The sequence below is a fragment of the Oncorhynchus keta genome, chromosome 10 (genome assembly GCF_023373465.1).
Source record: "Oncorhynchus keta strain PuntledgeMale-10-30-2019 chromosome 10, Oket_V2, whole genome shotgun sequence".
Taxonomy (NCBI): Eukaryota; Metazoa; Chordata; class Actinopteri; order Salmoniformes; family Salmonidae; genus Oncorhynchus; species Oncorhynchus keta.
This window is the reverse complement of record NC_068430.1, coordinates 2,752,211-2,777,557: the sequence shown is the minus strand read 5'-3', so window position 1 is coordinate 2,777,557 and position 25,347 is coordinate 2,752,211. Positions and strand designations below refer to the sequence as shown.

At 46.3% G+C, this 25,347-nt stretch overlaps 3 long non-coding RNA genes across 18 annotated transcripts; all 3 read left to right on the top strand.

Moving 5' to 3' along the window:
• The first annotated feature begins 329 nt into the window (after window positions 1-329).
• Window positions 330-1,424, top strand: LOC127932028 (uncharacterized). Of its 6 annotated transcripts, none has more exons than XR_008143663.1 (3): window positions 330-422; window positions 759-870; window positions 1,176-1,424. It is a non-coding gene; the product is annotated as an uncharacterized LOC127932028 (long non-coding RNA). The 6 variants fall into 6 exon arrangements; XR_008143665.1 differs by having other exon boundaries at window positions 1,112-1,424; XR_008143662.1 differs by having other exon boundaries at window positions 340-422; window positions 727-870.
• Window positions 1,425-2,611: 1,187 nt separating this feature from the next.
• LOC127932029 (uncharacterized) lies at window positions 2,612-4,730 on the top strand. The gene is made up of 3 exons (XR_008143668.1): window positions 2,612-2,696; window positions 4,069-4,468; window positions 4,597-4,730. It is a non-coding gene; the product is annotated as an uncharacterized LOC127932029 (long non-coding RNA).
• An 11,169-nt stretch (window positions 4,731-15,899) lies between these two features.
• LOC127932027 (uncharacterized) lies at window positions 15,900-20,297 on the top strand. 11 transcript variants are annotated; one of them, XR_008143652.1, is made up of 4 exons: window positions 15,900-16,257; window positions 16,782-17,093; window positions 17,250-19,329; window positions 20,177-20,297. It is a non-coding gene; the product is annotated as an uncharacterized LOC127932027 (long non-coding RNA). The 11 variants fall into 11 exon arrangements; XR_008143653.1 differs by lacking the exon at window positions 20,177-20,297 and adding an exon at window positions 19,969-20,110; XR_008143656.1 differs by lacking the exon at window positions 20,177-20,297 and having other exon boundaries at window positions 17,250-17,665; window positions 17,822-19,634.
• Window positions 20,298-25,347: the final 5,050 nt, after the last annotated feature.

Here is a 25,347-nt window from a genome sequence, read left to right as displayed (position 1 = left end):
AAAAGACATTACAGACAAATGACTTTACAATTTGTACACATTTTAAAACAGTAACGTGTAGTGTATCTATCAGTTACACACAACCAGTAGGACACACAACCAGTAGGACACACAGCCAGTAGGACACACAGCCAGTAGGACACACAGCCAGTAGGACACACAGCCAGTAGGACACACAGCCAGTAGGACACACAACCAGTAGGACACACAACCAGTAGGACACACAGCCAGTAGGACACACAACCAGTAGGACACACAGCCAGTAGGACACACGACCAGTAGGACACACAACCAGTAGGACACACAACCAGTAGGACACACGTCAGTAGACACAACCAGTAGGACACACAACCAGTAGGACACACAACCAGTAGGTCACACGTCAGTACATACACACAACCAGTAGGACACACAACCAGTAGGTCACACGTCAGTACATACACACAACCAGTAGGACACACAACCAGTAGGACACACAACCAGTAGGACACACAACCAGTAGGACACACAACCAGTAGGACACACAACCAGTAGGACACACAACCAGTAGGACACACAACCAGTAGGTCACACAACCAGTAGGACACACAACCAGTAGGACACACAACCAGTAGGACACACAACCAGTAGGACACACAACCAGTAGGACACACAACCAGTAGGACACACAACCAGTAGGACACACGTCAGTACAGACACACAACCAGTAGGACACACGACCAGTAGGACACACAACCAGTAGGACACACAACCAGTAGGACACACGTCAGTACATACACACAACCAGTAGGACACACAACCAGTAGGACACACAACCAGTAGGTCACACGTCAGTACATACACACAACCAGTAGGACACACAACCAGTAGGTCACACGTCAGTACAGACACACAACCAGTAGGACACACAACCAGTAGGACACACAACCAGTAGGACACACAACCAGTAGGACACACAACCAGTACATACACACAACCAGTAGGACACACAACCAGTAGGACACACAACCAGTAGGTCACACAACCAGTAGGACACACAACCAGTAGGACACACAACCAGTAGGTCACACAACCAGTAGGACACACAACCAGTAGGACACACAACCAGTAGGACACACAACCAGTAGGACACACGTCAGTACATACACACAACCAGTAGGACACACGACCAGTAGGACACACAACCAGTAGGACACACAACCAGTAGGACACACGTCAGTACATACACACAACCAGTAGGACACACAACCAGTAGGACACACAACCAGTAGGTCACACGTCAGTACATACACACAACCAGTAGGACACACAACCAGTAGGTCACACGTCAGTACATACACACAACCAGTAGGACACACAACCAGTAGGACACACAACCAGTAGGACACACAACCAGTAGGACACACATCAGTACATACACACAACCAGTAGGACACACAACCAGTAGGACACACAACCAGTAGGTCACACGTCAGTACATACACACAACCAGTAGGACACACAACCAGTAGGACACAACCAGTAGGACACACAACCAGTAGGACACACGTCAGTACACACACACAACCAGTAGGACACACGTCAGTACACACACAACCAGTAGGACACATGTCAGTAGACACAACCAGTAGGACACATGTCAGTAGACACAACCAGTAGGTCACACAACCAGTAGGACACACAACCAGTAGGACACACAACCAGTAGGACACACAACCAGTAGGACACACAACCAGTACATACACACAACCAGTAGGACACACAACCAGTAGGACACACAACCAGTAGGACACACAACCAGTAGGTCACACAACCAGTAGGACACACAACCAGTAGGTCACACAACCAGTAGGACACACAACCAGTAGGACACACAACCAGTAGGACACACGTCAGTACATACACACAACCAGTAGGACACACGACCAGTAGGACACACAACCAGTAGGACACACAACCAGTAGGACACACGACCAGTAGGTCACACGTCAGTACATACACACAACCAGTAGGACACACAACCAGTAGGTCACACGTCAGTACATACACACAACCAGTAGGACACACAACCAGTAGGACACACAACCAGTAGGACACACATCAGTACATACACACAACCAGTAGGACACACAACCAGTAGGACACACAACCAGTAGGTCACACGTCAGTACATACACACAACCAGTAGGACACACAACCAGTGGGACACACAACCAGTAGGACACACAACCAGTAGGACACACGTCAGTACACACACACAACCAGTAGGACACACGTCAGTACACACACACAACCAGTAGGACACATGTCAGTAGACACAACCAGTAGGACACATGTCAGTAGACACAACCAGTAAGACACATGTCAGTAGACACAACCAGTAGGTCACACAACCAGTAGGACACACAACCAGTAGGACACACAACCAGTAGGACACACAACCAGTAGGACACACGTCAGTACACACACACAACCAGTAGGACACACGTCAGTACACACACACAACCAGTAGGACACATGTCAGTAGACACAACCAGTAGGACACATGTCAGTAGACACAACCAGTAGGACACATGTCAGTAGACACAACCAGTAGGACACATGTCAGTAGACACAACCAGTAGGACACATGTCAGTAGACACAACCAGTAGGACACATGTCAGTAGACACAACCAGTAGGACACACAACCAGTAGGTCACACAACCAGTAGGTCACACAACCAGTAGGTCACACAACCAGTAGGACACACAACCAGTAGGTCACACAACCAGTAGGTCACACAACCAGTAGGTCACACAACCAGTAGGACACACAACCAGTAGGACACACAACCAGTAGGACACACAACCAGTAGGTCACACGTCAGTACATACACACAACCAGTAGGTCACACAACCAGTAGGTCACACAACCAGTAGGTCACACAACCAGTAGGACACACAACCAGTAGGTCACACAACCAGTAGGACACACAACCAGTACATACACACAACCAGTAGGTCACACAACCAGTAGGTCACCCAACCAGTAGGTTACACAACCAGTAGGTCACACAACCAGTAGGACACACAACCAGTAGGTCACACAACCAGTAGGTCACACAACCAGTAGGACACACAACCAGTAGGTCACACAACCAGTAGGTCACACAACCAGTAGGTCACATGTCAGTACATACACACAACCAGTAGGTCACACAACCAGTAGGTCACACAACCAGTAGGTCACACAACCAGTAGGACACACAACCAGTAGGTCACACAACCAGTAGGACACACAACCAGTAGGACACACAACCAGTAGGACACACAACCAGTAGGACACAAAACCAGTAGGTCACACAACCAGTAGGACACACAACCAGTAGGTCACACAACCAGTAGGACACATAACCAGTAGGACACATAACCAGTAGGTCACACAACCAGTAGGACACACAACCAGTAGGTCACACAACCAGTAGGTCACACAACCAGTAGGACACACAACCAGTAGGACACACGTCAGTAGACACAACCAGTAGGTCACACAACCAGTAGGTCACACAGCCAGTAGGTCACACAACCAGTAGGACACACGTCAGTAAATACACACAACCAGTAGGTCACACAACCAGTAGGTCACACAACCAGTAGGTCACACAACCAGTAGGTCACACAACCAGTAGGACACACAACCAGTAGGTCACACAACCAGTAGGACACACAACCAGTAGGTCACACAACCAGTAGGACACACGTCAGTAAATACACACAACCAGTAGGTCACACAACCAGTAGGTCACACAACCAGTAGGTCACACAACCAGTAGGACACACAACCAGTAGGTCACACAACCAGTACGTCACACAACCAGTAGGACACACAACCAGTAGGTCACACAGCCAGTAGGACACACAACCAGTAGGACACACAACCAGTAGGTCACACAACCAGTAGGTCACACAACCAGTAGGTCACACAACCAGTAGGACACACAACCAGTAGGTCACACAACCAGTAGGTCACACAACCAGTAGGACACACAACCAGTAGGACACACAACCAGTAGGTCACACGTCAGTAGGTCACACGTCAGTACATACACACAACCAGTAGGACACACAACCAGTAGGACACACAACCAGTAGGACACACAACCAGTAGGACACACAACCAGTAGGACACACAACCAGTAGGACACACAACCAGTAGGACACACAACCAGTAGGACACACAGCCAGTAGGACACACAACCAGTAGGACACACAACCAGTAGGACACACAACCAGTAGGACACACAACCAGTAGGTCACACAACCAGTAGGACACACAGCCAGTAGGTCACACAACCAGTAGGTCACACAACCAGTAGGACACACAACCAGTAGGACACACAACCAGTAGGTCACACAACCAGTAGGACACACAACCAGTAGGACACACAACCAGTAGGACACACAACCAGTAGGACACACAACCAGTAGGTCACACAACCAGTAGGACACACAACCAGTAGGTCATACAACCAGTAGGACACACAACCAGTAGGACACACAACCAGTAGGTCATACAACCAGTAGGACACACAACCAGTAGGTCACACAACCAGTAGGTCACACAACCAGTAGGTCACACAACCAGTAGGACACACAACCAGTAGGACACACAACCAGTAGGTCACACAACCAGTAGGACACACAACCAGTAGGACACACAACCAGTAGGTCACACAACCAGTAGGACACACAACCAGTAGGACACACAGCCAGTAGGTCACACAACCAGTAGGACACACAACCAGTAGGACACACAACCAGTAGGACACACAACCAGTAGGTCACACAACCAGTAGGACACATATACTTATACTGTATATAAGACTGTATTATACTGTATATAAGACTGTATATAAGACTGTATTATACTGTATATAAGACTGTATATGAGACTGTATTATACTGTATATAAGACTGTATTATACTGTATATTATACTGTATATAAGACTGTATTATACTGTATATAAGACTGTAATATACTGTATATAAGACTGTATATAAGACTGTATTATACTGTATATAAGACTGTATTATACTGTATATAAGACTGTAATATACTGTATATAAGACTGTATATAAGACTGTATTATACTGTATATAAGACTGTATTATACTGTATATAAGACTGTATTATACTGTATATAAGATGGAAGGGTGTTCCAGGCACTCATGGTTCTGTATTATACTGTATATAAGACTGTATATAAGACTGTATTATACTGTATATAAGACTGTATATAAGACTGTATTATACTGTATATAAGACTGTATTATACTGTATATAAGACTGTATTATACTGTATATAAGACTGTATATGAGACTGTATTATACTGTATATAAGACTGTATATGAGACTGTATTATACTGTATATAAGACTGTATTATACTGTATATAAGACTGTATTATACTGTATATAAGATGGAAGGGAGTTCCATGGACTCATGGTTCTGTATTATACTGTATATAAGACTGTATATAAGACTGTATTATACTGTATATAAGACTGTATTATACTGTATATAAGACTGTATTATACTGTATATAAGCCTGTATTATACTGTATATGAGACTGTATTATACTGTATATGAGACTGTATTATACTGTATATGAGACTGTATTATACTGTATATGAGACTATTATACTGTATATGAGACTGTATTATACTGTATATGAGACTGTATTATACTGTATATAAGACTGTATTATACTGTATATAAGACTGTATTATACTGTATATAAGACTGTATTATACTGTATATAAGACTGTATTATACTGTATATAAGATGGAAGGGTGTTCCAGGCACTCATGGTTCTGTATTATACTGTATATAAGACTGTATATAAGATTGTATTATACTGTATATAAGCCTGTATTATACTGTATATGAGATGGAAGGGAGTTCCATGGACTCATGGTTCTGTATTATACTGTATATAAGACTGTATTATACTGTATATAAGACTGTATTATACTGTATATGAGACTGTATTATACTGTATATAAGACTGTATTATACTGTATATAAGACTGTATTATACTGTATATAAGACTGTATTATACTGTACATAAGACTGTATTATACTGTATATGAGATGGAAGGGAGTTCCATGCACTCATGTCTCTGTGTAATACTGTATATAAGACTGTATTATACTGTATATAAGACTGTATTATACTGTATATAAGACTGTATTATACTGTATATAAGACTGTATTATACCCTGTATTATACTGTATATACGACTGTATTATACTGTATATAAGACTGTATTATACTGTATATAAGACTGTATTATACTGTATATAAGATGGAAGGGAGTTCCATGGACTCATGGTTCTGTATTATACTGTATATAAGACTGTATTATACTGTATATAAGACTGTATTATACTGTATATAAGACTGTATTATACTGTATATAAGCCTGTATTATACTGTATATGAGATGGAAGGGAGTTCCAGGCACTCATGGGTCTGTATTATACTGTATATAAGACTGTATTATACTGTATATAAGATGGAAGGGAGTTCCAGGCACTCATGGGTCTGTATTATACTGTATATAAGACTGTATTATACTGTATATAAGCCTGTATTATACTGTATATAAGACTGTATTATACTGTATATGAGATGGAAGGGAGTTCCAGGCACTCATGGCTCTGTATTATACAATACGTCTCCTTAAATTTGTTCTGGACATGGGGACTGTGAAAAGCCCACTGGTGGCATGTCTGGTGGGGTAATAAGGGTGTGTGTGTCAGTGCTGTGTGTAAGTTGACTATGCAAAACATTTGGAATTTCCCCCCAAAATTAATGTTTCTTATGAAAAATGACTCTTAGCCAAGAGAGACTGGTGTGCACAGTATGAATATCAGCCCTCTGATTACTATGAAGAGCAAGACGTGCCACTCTGTTCTGGGACCAGCTGCAGCTTAACTAGGTCTTTCCTTGCAGCGCTTGACCACGCGACTGGACAACAATCAATAATAATCAAGATCAGACAGATCTATAAAACGGCAGTTATAATGCTTTATAACATTTTTGTAAGTATCTATGACCTTTTATGCTAGGCTACTCCAGCCCTGTTTTTGGCGAGCTACCCTCCTGTACGGTTTTTCGCTCCGACCCCCTAATCTAGCTAACCTGATTCTAATAATCCGCTTGTTGATCATTTAAATTAGGTTATTTTCAACTGGGGTTGAAGTCGAAAAGGGCAGCTCCCCGGGAAAAAGGGTTTGAGAGCCCCCTGGAGTTGAAGTCAAAAAGAGCAACTCCCCAGGAAAAAGGGGTTGAGAGCCCCCTGGGGTTGGAGCGAAAAGGAGAGCCCTGTTGTTTAGTAATGTGTAAAGAGAAAATGAGAGCCCTGTTGTTTAGTAATGTGTAAAGAGAAAAGGAGAGCCCTGTTGTTTAGTAATGTGTAAAGAGGAAAGGAGAGCCCTGTTGTTTAGTCATGTGTAAAGAGAAAAGGAGAGCCCTGTTGTTTAGTAATGTGTAAAGAGAAAAGGAGAGCCCTGTTGTTTAGTAATGTGGAGAGCCCTGTTGTTTAGTAATGTTTAAAGGGAAAAGGAGAGCCCTGTTGTTTAGTAATGTGGAGAGCCCTGTTGTTTAGTAATGTTTAAAGGGAAAAGGAGAGCCCTGTTGTTTAGTAATGTGGAGAGCCCTGTTGTTTAGTAATGTTTAAAGGGAAAAGGAGAGCCCTGTTGTTTAGTAATGTGGAGAACCCTGTTGTTTAGTAATGTGTAAAGAGAAAAGGAGAGCCCTGTTGTTTAGTAATGTGTAAAGAGAAAAGGAGAGCCCTGTTGTTTAGTAATGTGTAAAGAGAAAAGGAGAGCCCTGTTGTTTAGTAATGTGTAAAGAGAAAAGGAGAGCCCTGTTGTTTAGTAATGTGTAAAGAGAAAAGGAGAGCCCTGTTGTTTAGTAATGTGTAAAGAGAAAAGGAGAGCCCTGTTGTTTAGTAATGTGTAAAGAGAAAAGGAGAGCCCTGTTGTTTAGTAATGTGTAAAGAGAAAAGGAGAGCCCTGTTGTTTAGTAATGTGTAAAGAGAAAAGGAGAGCCCTGTTGTTTAGTAATGTGTAAAGAGAAAAGGAGAGCCCTGTTGTTTAGTAATGTGGAGAGCCCTGTTGTTTAGTAATGTGTAAAGAGAAAAGGAGAGCCCTGTTGTTTAGTAATGTGTAAAGAGAAAAGGAGAGCCCTGTTGTTTAGTAATGTGTAAAGAGAAAAGGAGAGCCCTGTTGTTTAGTAATGTGGAGAGCCCTGTTGTTTAGTAATGTGTAAAGGGAAAAGGAGAGCCCTGTTGTTTAGTAATGTGGAGAGCCCTGTTGTTTAATAATGTGTAAAGAGAAAAGGAGAGCCCTGTTGTTTAGTAATGTGTAAAGAGAAAAGGAGAGCGCTGTTGTTTAGTAATGTGTAAAGAGAAAAGGAGAGCCCTGTTGTTTAGTAATGTGTAAAGAGAAAAGGAGAGCCCTGTTGTTTAGTAATGTGTAAAGAGAAAAGGAGAGCCCTGTTGTTTAGTAATGTGTAAAGAGAAAAGGAGAGCCCTGTTGTTTAGTAATGTGTAAAGAGAAAAGGAGAGCCCTGTTGTTTAGTAATGTGTAAAGAGAAAAGGAGAGCCCTGTTGTTTAGTAATGTGTAAAGAGAAAAGGAGAGCCCTGTTGTTTAGTAATTGAGCCCTGTTGTTTAGTAATGTTTAAAGGGAAAAGGAGAGCCCTGTTGTTTAGTAATGTGGAGAGCCCTGTTGTTTAATAATGTGTAAAGAGAAAAGGAGAGCCCTGTTGTTTAGTCTGTAAAGAGGGAGAGCGCTGTTGTTTAGTAATGTGTAAAGAGAAAAGGAGAGCCCTGTTGTTTAGTAATGTGTAAAGAGAAAAGGAGAGCCCTGTTGTTTAGTAATGTGTAAAGAGAAAAGGAGAGCCCTGTTGTTTAGTAATGTGTAAAGAGAAAAGGAGAGCCCTGTTGTTTAGTCATGTGGAGAGCCCTGTTGTTTAGTAATGTGTAAAGAGAAAAGGAGAGCCCTGTTGTTTAGTCATGTGTAAAGAGAAAAGGAGAGCTCTGTTGTTTAGTAATGTGCTACCAATAACAGTCTTCTAAACTTCACTTTGTCTTCACCATCCATCCCCCTGATCCATGAAATTGTCCTTGATGGGCCTCGTCCTTGATATTGTCTCTGAGGTTTAGTGTTGTCTCTGGTCCTCCTTGATATTGTCTCTGTGTCTCTGAGGTTTCGTGTTGTCTCTGGTCGTCCTTGATATTGTCTCTGTGTCTCTGAGGTTTAGTGTTGTATTTGGTTCTCCTTGATATTGTCTCTGTGTCTCTGAGGTTTAGTGTTGTCTCTGGTTCTCCTTGATATTGTCTCTATGTCTCTGAGGTTTAGTGTTGTCTCTGGTCCTCCTTGATATTGTCTCTGTGTCTCTGAGGTTTAGTGTTGTCTCTGGTTCTCCTTGATATTGTCTCTGTGTCTCTGAGGTTTAGTGTTGTCTCTGGTTCTCCTTGATATTGTCTCTGTGTCTCTGAGGTTTAGTGTTGTCTCTGGTTCTCCTTGATATTGTCTCTGTGTCTCTGAGGTTTAGTGTTGTCTCTGGTCCTTCTTGATATTGTCTCTGTGTCTCTGAGGTAGTTTACTGCCTGGGGGGTTGGTACAGGATTTTCTGCTTCCTGCCTGGTGTCTGGTGTGGACAGGTCATGTCAAGATCTGTTCCTGCTATCTATTGGCCTGCCCAGGCAGGGTGGCGCAGGTTCCCTATAAATACACACAGGCTGCTGTCGGGAAGAGGAGAGAGGGAGGACGGATGGATGGAGGGAGGAACTCAGGTCACTATTTTAGCCCTCGCTACCCTATAGGGGGAGCAAAGATGAGGAACAAGTCTCTCCTTGTTCCCCCTATAAATATACACCAGCACAGTCCTCACTGCCCTGCGAGTTAGTGTGAACCTACAGGAACTCTTCTGTCCACGGAAGGAGTTGTTACAAGTTTAAAACTGTTATTTTCTGTTGAAAAAGTTTAAGTTGATGTTAATAATGGTAATAAGTTAATGTTGATAATGTTAATACGTTTTATGTTAGCACAGTGTGTTGCTAGCAGAGGCAAGTAATCGAGCTAGCTAAGAGAGAGCGTTAGCATCGTCATGGCGGGCAGAAAAGGATTTCAGACAGTCGCCAGAGCGGGAAAACGACGTGATTAAACAGGGAGGAGTATAGAGTGTGTAAAGGAAAAATAACTTTTATTGAACCGCGAAGAACAACTTTGGAATTACGAAATGAGCTTAAGGACGAAACGACAGTGAGTAAATTAAAGTGAGTAAAGTGAATGAAGATCACGTGACTGAGAAAAAAAATATTGCTGTGGCAGAACAGAACGTTTCCGTGCTTGAGGACAATATTGAAGTGAATAACAATCAGGAAGGAGCCTTTTGAGAAACTAAAAATGTCAGGAACTGTTGGAAACATCGGACAGTTCGATGAAAGTATTGAGCAAGTGGAACTCATACACAGAACGGTTGGAATATTTTGTTCTTGCCAAATGACATTGATGAGCAGAAAATAGTGCTTACATTTCTGTGTGTAATTGGGCCCAAATACATGTAATTTACTACGCGTCCTGCTACAGCCAGACAGGCCAGGCAATAAGACTTATGGGGATATTGTTGAAATACTGAAAAGGTCACTTTTCACCGAAACCCCCTAGTTATTGCTGAAAGGTTTAGGTTCAACAGAAGAAGTCCGGAAGAGGGAGAATCAGTAAGGGAACTATCTGAGCATTGTGAGTTTAATACTGTTCTAAATTACACCATTAGAGACAAACTACTATGTGGGCTACAGAGTGAAGCTCTACACAAAAAGAGACAATTGAATGAAAGCAATCTGACCTTGGCAAAGGCCACTGTAAAGGCCACTGACGTCAGCTTGTCCATGGACCTATCTGCTAGAGAGGCTCAGCATGTGGAGTTCATCGGGAAAAGTGCACAGAGTTGCAACTGACAATAAGAGACTGGGAAATCAAGTCAAGTGCCTCCGGGACATCAGGCTTCTATACCCTGGTGGAAGGACATGGTTGGACATCAGGCTTCTATACCCTGGTGGAAGGACATGGTGAGACATCAGGCTTCTATACCCTGGTGGAAGGACATGGTGAGACATCAGGCTTCTATACCCTGGTGGAAGGACATGGTGAGACATCAGGCTTCTATACCCTGGTGGAAGGACATGGTGAGACATCAGGCTTCTACATCCTGGTGGAAGGACATGGTGGGACATCAGGCTTCTACATCCTGGTGGAAGGACATGGTGGGACATCAGGCTTCTATACCCTGGTGGAAGGACATGGTGGGACATCAGGCTTCTATACCCTGGTGGAAGGACATGGTGGGACATCAGGCTTCTATACCCTGGTGGAAGGACATGGTGAGACATCAGGCTTCTATACCCTGGTGGAAGGACATGGTGGGACATCAGGCTTCTACATCCTGGTGGAAGGACATGGTGGGACATCAGGCTTCTTTCTACATGCTGGTGGAAGGACATGGTGAGACATCAGGCTTCTACATCCTGGTGGAAGGACATGGTGGGACATCAGGCTTCTACATCCTGGTGGAAGGACATGGTGGGACATCAGGCTTCTATACCCTGGTGGAAGGACATGGTGAGACATCAGGCTTCTATACCCTGGTGGAAGGACATGGTGAGACATCAGGCTTCTATACCCTGGTGGAAGGACATGGTGGGACATCAGGCTTCTATACCCTGGTGGAAGGACATGGTGAGACATCAGGCTTCTACATCCTGGTGGAAGGACATGGTGGGACATCAGGCTTCTACATCCTGGTGGAAGGACATGGTGGGACATCAGGCTTCTACATCCTGGTGGAAGGACATGGTGGGACATCAGGCTTCTATACCCTGGTGGAAGGACATGGTGAGACATCAGGCTTCTATACCCTGGTGGAAGGACATGGTGGGACATCAGGCTTCTATATCCTGGTGGAAGGACATGGTGAGACATCAGGACATCCTGGTGGAAGGACATGGTGGGACATCAGGCTTCTTTCTACATGCTGGTGGAAGGACATGGTGGGACATCAGGCTTCTACATCCTGGTGGAAGGACATGGTGGGACATCAGGCTTCTACATCCTGGTGGAAGGACATGGTGGGACATCAGGCTTCTACATCCTGGTGGAAGGACATGGTGGGACATCAGGCTTCTACATCCTGGTGGAAGGACATGGTGGGACATCAGGCTTCTTTCTACATGCTGGTGGAAGGACATGGTGGGACATCAGGCTTCTATACCCTGGTGGAAGGACATGGTGGGACATCAGGCTTCTACATCCTGGTGGAAGGACATGGTGGGACATCAGGCTTCTATACCCTGGTGGAAGGACATGGTGGGACATCAGGCTTCTACATCCTGGTGGAAGGACATGGTGGGACATCAGGCTTCTTTCTACATGCTGGTGGAAGGACGTGGTGGGACATCAGGCTTCTACATCCTGGTGGAAGGACGTGGTGAGACATCAGGCTTCTATACCCTGGTGGAAGGACATGGTGAGACATCAGGCTTCTATACCCTGGTGGAAGGACATGGTGAGACATCAGGCTTCTATACCCTGGTGGAAGGACATGGTGAGACATCAGGCTTCTATACCCTGGTGGAAGGACATGGTGGGACATCAGGCTTCTACATCCTGGTGGAAGGACATGGTGGGACATCAGGCTTCTTTCTACATGCTGGTGGAAGGACGTGGTGGGACATCAGGCTTCTATACCCTGGTGGAAGGACATGGTGGGACATCAGGCTTCTACATGCTGGTGGAAGGACATGGTGAGACATCAGGCTTCTACATCCTGGTGGAAGGACATGGTGGGACATCAGGCTTCTATACCCTGGTGGAAGGACATGGTGAGACATCAGGCTTCTATACCCTGGTGGAAGGACATGGTGAGACATCAGGCTTCTATACCCTGGTGGAAGGACATGGTGGGACATCAGGCTTCTATACCCTGGTGGAAGGACATGGTGAGACATCAGGCTTCTACATCCTGGTGGAAGGACATGGTGGGACATCAGGCTTCTACATCCTGGTGGAAGGACATGGTGAGACATCAGGCTTCTACATCCTGGTGGAAGGACATGGTGGGACATCAGGCTTCTACATCCTGGTGGAAGGACATGGTGGGACATCAGGCTTCTATACCCTGGTGGAAGGACATGGTGGGACATCAGGCTTCTACATCCTGGTGGAAGGACATGGTGAGACATCAGGCTTCTATACCCTGGTGGAAGGACATGGTGGGACATCAGGCTTCTACATCCTGGTGGAAGGACATGGTGGGACATCAGGCTTCTATACCCTGGTGGAAGGACATGGTGGGACATCAGGCTTCTATACCCTGGTGGAAGGACATGGTGAGACATCAGGCTTCTACATCCTGGTGGAAGGACATGGTGGGACATCAGGCTTCTATACCCTGGTGGAAGGACATGGTGAGACATCAGGCTTCTATACCCTGGTGGAAGGACATGATGGGACATCAGGCTTCTATACCCTGGTGGAAGGACGTGGTGGGACATCAGGCTTCTACATGCTGGTGGAAGGACGTGGTGAGACATCAGGCTTCTACACCCTGGTGGAAGGACATGGTGGGACATCAGGCTTCTACATCCTGGTGGAAGGACATGGTGGGACATCAGGCTTCTATACCCTGGTGGAAGGACATGGTGGGACATCAGGCTTCTACATCCTGGTGGAAGGACATGGTGGGACATCAGGCTTCTACATCCTGGTGGAAGGACATGGTGGGACATCAGGCTTCTATACCCTGGTGGAAGGACATGGTGAGACATCAGGCTTCTATACCCTGGTGGAAGGACATGGTGGGACATCAGGCTTCTACATCCTGGTGGAAGGACATGGTGAGACATCAGGCTTCTATACCCTGGTGGAAGGACATGGTGAGACATCAGGCTTCTTTCTACATGCTGGTGGAAGGACATGGTGGGACATCAGGCTTCTACATCCTGGTGGAAGGACATGGTGGGACATTTTTGCAGAAACAGGAAAGAGAACATGCTCACACTGTTGAGCAGGAGAGCACAGACGTGAGTGACTCATCAGACGATGAAGTCACACTGAATACTGACTGTTTCTGTGCTACCGCACTGCTATTATGTCTCTGTCCTTGCTAGAGGGTCACCTGTGCTTATACAAAATACTGTCTCAGACATTCTACAAAAAGACACTGAAACACTTTCCACTTCAGCCAACTCACATCGTGTTAAAGACTTAGACAGGTGAATCTGTTGCCGTGAGAGGCATCACTGAGGTCAGAGTTCAGTTAAATGGACAAACTGAGAAAAACACACTGGACTGGACATCAGTAGGTATAATGACACATGGAGACACAAGCCTACCTGCAATCTTAAATAAACATGGAGAAGCATTTTAATGGAGAGCTCGGTATCATGAAAGACATTTCAGCAAAGCTCAGTATTAAGCCAGACAGCAAACCAAAGTTTTCTAAAAGCACCTCATGCTATCAGACCAAAATTCCAGGCTGACTTGGTGAGTCTAGTTAAGAACAATGTCCTGGAACCGGTCAGCAGTGAGTGAATGGGCTACACCCATCGTACCAGTCCTTAAGGGGGATGGTGGAATCAGGATATGTGGAGACTTTAAAGTTAACCCGGTGTTGTCCACTGAGGAGTATTCACTACAACAGGGGAGGGGGGGTCAAAGGTTCAGCAAAATCAACCTCTGCCAAGCCTACTTGCGGAGACACATGGATAAAATGTCAAAGGAGCTGTTGACCTTCATCATAACACACAACTCTTCAGGTACTGTCATCTACCATTTGGAATTTTATTTAACCAGTGATGTTGACTGAGAACACATTCTCATTTACAGCAATGACCTGGGGAATAGTTACAGGGGAGAAGAATGGGGATGAATTCATCCCCATTCAATTCATGAATTCATTCAGGGGATGAATGAGTCAATTGGAAGCTGGAGATGATTAGATGACTGTGATGGTATGAGGGGCAGCTTGGGAATTTAGTCAGGACACCAGGGTTAATACCCCTACTCTGACGATAAGTGCCATGGGATCTTTACTGACCTCAGAGAGTCAGGACACCCGTTTAACATCCCATCCGAAAGACGGCACCCTACACAGGGCAGTGCCTCCTACTGGCCCTTCAACACCATCTGGTCTCCCCGAGAGAGAGAGAGAGAGAGAGAGAGAGAGAGAGAGAGAGAGAGAGAGAGAGAGAGAGAGAGAGAGAGAGAGAGAGAGAGAGAGAGAGAGAGAGAGAGAGAGAGAGAGAGAGAGAGAGAGAGAGAGAGAGAGAGAGAGAGAGAGAGAGAGAGAGAGAGAGAGAGAGAGAGAGAGAGAGAGAGAGAGAGAGAGAGAGAGAGAGAGAGAGAGAGAGAGAGAGAGAGAGAGAGAGAGAGAGAGAGAGAGAGAGAGAGAGAGAGAGAGAGAGAGAGAGAGAGAGAGAGAGAGAGAGAGAGAGAGACTAGCCCAGCCCAGCCCAGCCCCCCGGCACAGACTATTGCAGCAAAGATACTGGAGATTTAGACGGGGGGGTCGTTGGACACTTTAGGACAAGGCCGAGTATAGCCCACGAAGATCTACCCCCCCACCGCCTGAGGGGGTGCAAAACTGAACAGGGAGATCACGTCAGACTCAACCCACTCAAGTCAAGGATAGCAACAAACAAACAAAAAGCCACGACATAATGCACCCTCCTAGCAACAGGAGGAGGAGGAGGAGGAGGAGGAGGAGGAGGAATAGCGTAGTATAGGTATTGCTCTCTTCCTCTCCTCCTTTCCTTCCCCCTTTGTCCCTCTCTCCTTTCACCTGTGTGGCTATTTCTGCAGTGGATCTATAAAGACCTGCCCACTATAAACGGGATATGGTTTCAGTGGATCTGTAAACCTTGAGCCCTCTAAACAGGATTTGGTTTCAGTGGATCTATAAAGACCTGTCCACTCTAAACAGGGTTTGGTTTCAGTGGATCTATAAACCCTGAGCCCTCTAAACAAGGTTTGTTTTTCTGACAAGGTCAACGGCGAGAGAAGAGATATTTATCATTTAGCAGAGAACGAGGAGGTTGGTTGGAGCTGCTGTTAGACAGTTTTATAGGACAATGTGTGTTAACAGGTTTGGTGCTGCATAGTGCTGCCTGTTTGGGCTACACCGCCTGGGATAACAGGTTTGGTGCTGCATAGTGCTGCCTGTTTGGGCTACACCACCTGGGATAACAGGTTTGGTGCTGCATAGTGCTGCCTGTTTGGGCTATAAACACCGCCTGGGATAACAGGTTTGGTGCTGCATAGTACTGCCTGTTTGGGCTACGCCGCCTGGGATAACAGGTTTGGTGCTGCATAGTGCTGCCTGTTTGGGCTACACCGCCTGGGATAACAGGTTTGGTGCTGCATAGTGCTGCCTGTTTGTGCTACACCGCCTGGGATAACAGGTTTGGTGCTGCATAGTGCTGCCTGTTTGGGCTACACCGCCTGGGATAACAGGTTTGGTGCTGCATAGTGCTGCCTGTTTGGGCTACACCGCCTGGGATAACAGGTTTGGTGCTGCATAGTGCTACCTGTTTGGGCTACACCACCTGGGATAACAGGTTTGGTTCTGCATAGTGCTGCCTGTTTGAGCTACACCACCTGGGATAACAGGTTTGGTGCTGCATGGTGGTGCCTGTTTGGGCTACACCGCCTGGGATAACAGGTTTGGTGCTGCATAGTGCTGCCTGTTTGGGCTACACCGCCTGGGATAACAGGTTTGGTGCTGCATAGTGCTGCCTGTTTGGGCTACACCGCCTGGGATAACAGGTTTGGTGCTGCATAGTGCTGCCTGTTTGGGCTACACCGCCTGGGATAACAGGTTTGGTGCTGCATAGTGCTGCCTGTTTGGGCTACACCGCCTGGGATAACAGGTTTGGTGCTGCATAGTGCTGCCTGTTTGGGCTACACCGCCTGGGATAACAGGTTTGGTGCTGCATAGTACTGCCTGTTTGGGCTACGCCGCCTGGGATAACAGGTTTGGTGCTGCATAGTACTGCCTGTTTGGGCTACACCGCCTGGGATAACAGGTTTGGTGCTGCATAGTGCTGCCTGTTTGGGCTACACCGCCTGGGATAACAGGTTTGGTGCTGCACAGTGCTGCCTGTTTGGGCTACGCCGCCTGGGATAACAGGTTTGGTGCTGCATAGTGCTGCCTGTTTGGGCTACACCGCCTGGGATAACAGGTTTGGTGCTGCATAGTGCTGCCTGTTTGTGCTACACCGCCTGGGATAACAGGTTTGGTGCTGCATAGTGCTGCCTGTTTGGGCTACACCGCCTGGGATAACAGGTTTGGTGCTGCATAGTGCTGCCTGTTTGGGCTACACCGCCTGGGATAACAGGTTTGGTGCTGCATAGTGCTACCTGTTTGGGCTACACCACCTGGGATAACAGGTTTGGTTCTGCATAGTGCTGCCTGTTTGAGCTACACCACCTGGGATAACAGGTTTGGTGCTGCATAGTGGTGCCTGTTTGGGCTACACCGCCTGGGATAACAGGTTTGGTGCTGCATAGTGCTGCCTGTTTGGGCTACACCGCCTGGGATAACAGGTTTGGTGCTGCATAGTGCTGCCTGTTTGTGCTACACCGCCTGGGATAACAGGTTTGGTGCTGCATAGTGCTGCCTGTTTGGGCTACACCGCCTGGGATAACAGGTTTGGTGCTGCATAGTGCTGCCTGTTTGGGCTACACCGCCTGGGATAACAGGTTTGGTGCTGCATAGTGCTACCTGTTTGGGCTACACCACCTGGGATAACAGGTTTGGTTCTGCATAGTGCTGCCTGTTTGAGCTACACCACCTGGGATAACAGGTTTGGTGCTGCATAGTGGTGCCTGTTTGGGCTACACCGCCTGGGATAACAGGTTTGGTGCTGCATAGTGCTGCCTGTTTGGGCTACACCGCCTGGGATAACAGGTTTGGTGCTGCATAGTGCTGCCTGTTTGGGCTACACCGCCTGGGATAACAGGTTTGGTGCTGCATAGTGCTGCCTGTTTGGGCTACACCGCCTGGGATAACAGGTTTGGTGCTGCATAGTGCTGCCTGTTTGGGCTACACCGCCTGGGATAACAGGTTTGGTGCTGCATAGTACTGCCTGTTTGGGCTAAGCCGCCTGGGATAACAGGTTTGGTGCTGCATAGTACTGCCTGTTTGGGCTACACCGCCTGGGATAACAGGTTTGGTGCTGCATAGTGCTGCCTGTTTGGGCTACACCGCCTGGGATAACAGGTTTGGTGCTGCACAGTGCTGCCTGTTTGGGCTACGCCGCCTGGGATAACAGGTTTGGTGCTGCATAGTGCTGCCTGTTTGGGCTACACCGCCTGGGATAACAGGTTTGGTGCTGCATAGTGCTGCCTGTTTGTGCTACACCGCCTGGGATAACAGGTTTGGTGCTGCATAGTGCTGCCTGTTTGGGCTACACCGCCTGGGATAACAGGTTTGGTGCTGCATAGTGCTGCCTGTTTGGGCTACACCGCCTGGGATAACAGGTTTGGTGCTGCATAGTGCTACCTGTTTGGGCTACACCACCTGGGATAACAGGTTTGGTTCTGCATAGTGCTGCCTGTTTGAGCTACACCACCTGGGATAACAGGTTTGGTGCTGCATAGTGGTGCCTGTTTGGGCTACACCGCCTGGGATAACAGGTTTGGTGCTGCATAGTGCTGCCTGTTTGGGCTACACCACCTGGGATAACAGGTTTGGTTCTGCATAGTGCTGCCTGTTTGAGCTACACCACCTGGGATAACAGGTTTGGTGCTGCATAGTGGTGCCTGTTTGGGCTACACCGCCTGGGATAACAGGTTTGGTGCTGCATAGTGCTGCCTGTTTGGGCTACACCGCCTGGGATAACAGGTTTGGTGCTGCATAGTGCTGCCTGTTTGTGCTACACCGCCTGGGATAACAGGTTTGGTGCTGCATAGTGCTGCCTGTTTGGGCTACACCGCCTGGGATAACAGGTTTGGTGCTGCATAGTGCTGCCTGTTTGGGCTACACCGCCTGGGATAACAGGTTTGGTGCTGCATAGTGCTACCTGTTTGGGCTACACCACCTGGGATAACAGGTTTGGTTCTGCATAGTGCTGCCTGTTTGAGCTACACCACCTGGGATAACAGGTTTGGTGCTGCATAGTGGTGCCTGTTTGGGCTACACCGCCTGGGATAACAGGTTTGGTGCTGCATAGTGCTGCCTGTTTGGGCTACACCGCCTGGGATAACAGGTTTGGTGCTGCATAGTGCTGCCTGTTTGGGCTACACCGCCTGGGATAACAGGTTTGGTGCTGCATAGTGCTGCCTGTTTGGGCTACACCGCCTGGGATAACAGGTTTGGTGCTGCACAGTGCTGCCTGTTTGGGCTACACCGCCTGGGATAACAGGTTTGGTGCTGCATAGTACTGCCTGTTTGGGCTAAGCCGCCTGGGATAACAGGTTTGGTGCTGCATAGTACTGCCTGTTTGGGCTACACCGCCTGGGATAACAGGTTTGGTGCTGCATAGTGCTGCCTGTTTGGGCTACACCGCCTGGGATAACAGGTTTGGTGCTGCACAGTGCTGCCTGTTTGGGCTACGCCCGCCTGGGATAACAGGTTTGGTGCTGCATAGTATATATATATATATATATATATATATATGCCATTTAGCAGACGCTTTTATCCAAAGCGACTTACAGTCATGTGTGCATACATTCTACATATGGGTGGTCCCGGGATTGAACCCACTACCCTGGCGTTACAAGCGCCATGCTCTACCAACTGAGCTACAGGACCACATAGTGCTGCCTGTTTGGGCTACACCGCCTGGGATAACAGGTTTGGTGCTGCATAGTGCTGCCTGTTTGGGCTACACCGCCTGGGATAACAGGTTTGGTGCTGCATAGTGCTACCTGTTTGGGCTACACCACCTGGGATAACAGGTTTGGTTCTGCATAGTGCTGCCTGTTTGAGCTACACCACCTGGGATAACAGGTTTGGTGCTGCATGGTGGTGCCTGTTTGGGCTACACCGCCTGGGATAACAGGTTTGGTGCTGCATAGTGCTGCCTGTTTGGGCTACACCGCCTGGGATAACAGGTTTGGTGCTGCATAGTGCTGCCTGTTTGTGCTACACCGCCTGGGATAACAGGTTTGGTGCTGCATAGTGCTGCCTGTTTGGGCTACACCGCCTGGGATAACAGGTTTGGTGCTGCATAGTGCTGCCTGTTTGGGCTACACCGCCTGGGATAACAGGTTTGGTGCTGCATAGTGCTGCCTGTTTGGGCTACACCACCTGGGATAACAGGTTTGGTGCTGCATAGTGCTGCCTGTTTGGGCTACACCGCCTGGGATAACAGGTTTGGTGCTGCATAGTGCTGCCTGTTTGGGCTACACCGCCTGGGATAACAGGTTTGGTGCTGCATAGTGCTGCCTGTTTGGGCTACACCGCCTGGGATAACAGGTTTGGTGCTGCATAGTGCTGCCTGTTTGGGCTACACCGCCTGGGATAACAGGTTTGGTGCTGCATAGTGCTGCCTGTTTGGGCTACACCGCCTGGGATAACAGGTTTGGTGCTGCATAGTGCTGCCTGTTTGGGCTACACCGCCTGGGATAACAGGTTTGGTGCTGCATAGTGCTACCTGTTTGGGCTACACCACCTGGGATAACAGGTTTGGTTCTGCATAGTGCTGCCTGTTTGAGCTACACCACCTGGGATAACAGGTTTGGTGCTGCATGGTGGTGCCTGTTTGGGCTACACCGCCTGGGATAACAGGTTTGGTGCTGCATAGTGCTGCCTGTTTGGGCTACACCGCCTGGGATAACAGGTTTGGTGCTGCATAGTGGTGCCTGTTTGTGCTACACCGCCTGGGATAACAGGTTTGGTGCTGCATAGTGCTGCCTGTTTGGGCTACACCGCCTGGGATAACAGGTTTGGTGCTGCATAGTGCTGCCTGTTTGGGCTACACCGCCTGGGATAACAGGTTTGGTGCTGCATAGTGCTGCCTGTTTGGGCTACACCGCCTGGGATAACAGGTTTGGTGCTGCATAGTGCTGCCTGTTTGGGCTACACCGCCTGGGATAACAGGTTTGGTGCTGCATAGTGCTACCTGTTTGGGCTACACCACCTGGGATAACAGGTTTGGTGCTGCATAGTGCTGCCTGTTTGGGCTACACCGCCTGGGATAACAGGTTTGGTGCTGTATAGTGCTGCCTGTTTGGGCTACACCGCCTGGGATAACAGGTTTGGTGCTGCATAGTGCTGCCTGTTTGGGCTACACCGCCTGGGATAACAGGTTTGGTCCTGCATAGTGCTACCTGTTTGGGCTACACCACCTGGGATAACAGGTTTGGTTCTGCATAGTGCTGCCTGTTTGAGCTACACCACCTGGGATAACAGGTTTGGTGCTGCATAGTGGTGCCTGTTTGGGCTACACCGCCTGGGATAACAGGTTTGGTGCTGCATAGTGCTGCCTGTTTGGGCTACACCGCCTGGGATAACAGGTTTGGTGCTGCATAGTGCTGCCTGTTTGTGCTACACCGCCTGGGATAACAGGTTTGGTGCTGCATAGTGCTGCCTGTTTGGGCCACACCGCCTGGGATAACAGGTTTGGTGCTGCATAGTGCTGCCTGTTTGGGCTACACCGCCTGGGATAACAGGTTTGGTGCTGCATAGTGCTGCCTGTTTGGGCTACACCGCCTGGGATAACAGGTTTGGTGCTGCATAGTGCTGCCTGTTTGGGCTACACCGCCTGGGATAACAGGTTTGGTGCTGCATAGTGCTACCTGTTTGGGCTACACCGCCTGCGATAACAGGTTTGGTGCTGCATAGTGCTGCCTGTTTGGGCTACACCGCCTGGGATAACAGGTTTGGTGCTGCATAGTGCTGCCTGTTTGGGCTACACCGCCTGGGATAACAGGTTTGGTGCTGCATAGTGGTGCCTGTTTGGGCTACGCTAGTGCATCTGGTCAATGGAGAGACAACAGAGAACTAGGGGTTTGTTTGGTGCTGTATAGTGGTGCCTGTTTGGGCTACGCCGCCTGGGATAACAGGTTTGGCGCTGCTTTACTTCACATAGCTTTGTGTGTTTGTGCTGTCCTGGGCCCAGGGATTCAGACGACAGACAGATGACTCTACTGTTTGGGAGGAGATAGGCTTAGAAAAAAATGAACCAGAACACTCGAGAATGGGGTTGCAGTCAAGATAAGTGTTGCCAACATAACAAATCAAATCGTATTTGTCACATGCGTCGAATACAACAGGTATTACCTTACAGTGAAATGCTTACTTACAAGCCCTTAATAACCAACAAAGCAGTTTTAAGAAAAATACCAAGAAAACAAAAAACAAATATGAGATAAAAATAACATAATTAAAGAGCAGACATAAAACACAATAGCGGGGCTATATACAGGGGGGTACCGGTACAATGTGCATTTCATAAGTATTCTAGTGTGTACATTAAAGTTGTGTGTACATTAAACTTATTAAACACATCTATAAAACTACAATGAGGAAATAGACCTATCAAGTGAGTTTTCATAAATCATTGGGTAACAATGCAAGACAAAAGACATGTCAGAGTAGTGGTGGCATTAGTTCATGTTCATATTTATAACTTAACATGCATGGGCATTTCATCATTAATAAGACCTTTAGGCAATAATGTCTGGAGGGTGAGTTTTATTTATATCACCTCCCCTGTCTGATATCTTGACTTTCTGTCACGCCTGGTCTCCCTCCCTGGCGCTCGAAGGATCCAGTCTCCCCAGCATTATGCACTCCTGCCACCATCAATACACAGACCTGTTCCCCTCGTTACGCGTGTCAGCGATTCATTGCCTGGACTTGTGTTTATTTCCTCCCTTATATCTCCCCTATATCACTCACCTGGACTTGTGTTTATTTCCTCCCTTATATCTCCCCTATATCACTCACCTGGACTTGTGTTCATTTCCTCCCTTATATCTCCCCTATATCACTCACCTGGACTTGTGTTTATTTCCTCCCTTATATCTCCCCTATATCACTCACCTGGACTTGTGTTTATTTCCTCCCTTATATCTCCCCTATATCACTCACCTGGACTTGTGTTTATTTCCTCCCTTATATCTCCCCTATATCACTCACCTGGACTTGTGTTTATTTCCTCCCTTATATCTCCCCTATATCACTCACCTGGACTTGTGTTTATTTCCTCCCTTATATCTCCCTATATCACTCACCTGGACTTGTGTTTATTTCCTCCCTTATATCTCCCCTATATCACTCACCTGGACTTGAGTTTATTTCCTCCTTATATCTCCCCTATATCACTCACCTGGACTTGTGTTTATTTCCTCCCTTATATCTCCCTATATCACTCACCTGGACTTGTGTTTATTTCCTCCCTTATATCTCCCTATATCACTCACCTGGACTTGAGTTTATTTCCTCCCTTATATCTCCCCTATATCACTCACCTGGACTTGTGTTTATTTCCTCCCTTATATCTCCCCTATATCACTCACCTGGACTTGTGTTTATTTCCTCCCTTATATCTCCCCTATATCACTCACCTGGACTTGTGTTTATTTCCTCCCTTATATCTCCCCTATATCACTCACCTGGACTTGTGTTCATTTCCTCCCTTATATCTGTCTGTTTCCCAAGCTATGTTCCCTGCTTCAGGATTAGTTGTTGTTTGTCCTTTTTGTTACCTGGTTCTGATGCTGTTCCTGTCCTGTTCGTTTGTCTGTTCCACATTAAATGTTCATCTCCCCGTACCTGCTTCTCTTCTCCAGCATCGTTCCTTACACTTTCTCTATGCCACAAAATCTAAAAGGTAGAAATGGCCTGTTTTTTTGTCATTAAAAATGTCCTACAAATGGATAATCCCTGTCAGTTTTTCTTGATTAAACTTTTATGTTCACTAATTCACTGTTTGAGAGAATTAACAAAAACAAATATTAATTAAAAAATTGACATTTTAATCATGTAAATAACATGGGTGTTGGAATAATAACAATAATAATAATGATAATAATAACAATAATAATAATGATAATAATAATAATAATAATAATAATAATAATAATAATAACAATAATAATAATCATAACAATAATGATAATAATAATAATGATAATAATAACAATAATAATAATGATAATAATAATACTACTAATAATAATCATAACAATAATGATAATAATAATAACAATAATAGTAATAATAATTATAATAATAATAATAATAATAATAATAATGATCATAATAATAATAGTAATAATGATAATAATAATATAGATAATAATAATAACAATAATGATAATAATAATAATGTTGTTTATTTTGGAACCGTTTTCCTGTATGTGGGTGGCAGAAATATTCACATGTCAACATATTGTTGCACTGTACACATCCTCTGCATTTATAGAGGGCACGAAAAGAGCCTGGCTCATTTTATTTCGTGGATGGCAGCTGTCATGGACCAATTTCTCACATATATTGCGACCTCTCCTGTACATAATAAGTGGTGGGTTCTTAAATCCGTCCGGCAAAGCTGGGTACGATGCTCAAATATGCCAGTGTGTCTTGACAGCATCTCCCACTTCGCGTGAGTTCAAAGTGTATGTGGTTGTGGACATTACGGATCCGACCTTCAGCGGGTCTGATTTTGCAGCATCTCGTGTTTTTCCCCAATGCCAAATTTTTTATTTTAATTTGACCTTTATTTAACCAGGCAAGTCAGTTAAGAACACATTCTTATTTTCAATGACGGCCTGGGAACAGTGGGGGGAGAACAACAGATTTGTACCTTGTCAGCTCGGGGATTTGAACTCGCAACCTTCCGGTTACTAGTCCAACGCTCTAACCACTAGGCTACGCTGCCGCCCCAAATGAAGTGAAGAGCTTCATCCACACGTTGTGGCTAATAGCCTCTTCTTAGAAACCTAGTGCGCATCTCCGCTGCTTTTTCTAGATAGTCCTCTGTGGAGTGACATATAAGGCACAGTCTGAAGAACTGGCTTCTTGGAAGTCCCCTTTTTAATGGCTCAGGGTGGAAGCTGTCACTCTGTTATAGAGTATTTCTGTCCGTTTTATTTTCTACACAGAGTTGTAAACAGGGTTCCATTTGATTTCTCATATCGAGGTCTTGAACACGTTGAGTGTCACATTCAATAGTGAATTTGAGATTGGGGTCAATGTCGTTGAGTAGTGCCATAATGTCTGACAGCTCTTCTTCCGTTCCTCTCCAGGAAGTCAATAAATCGAAACCACTTCAGGA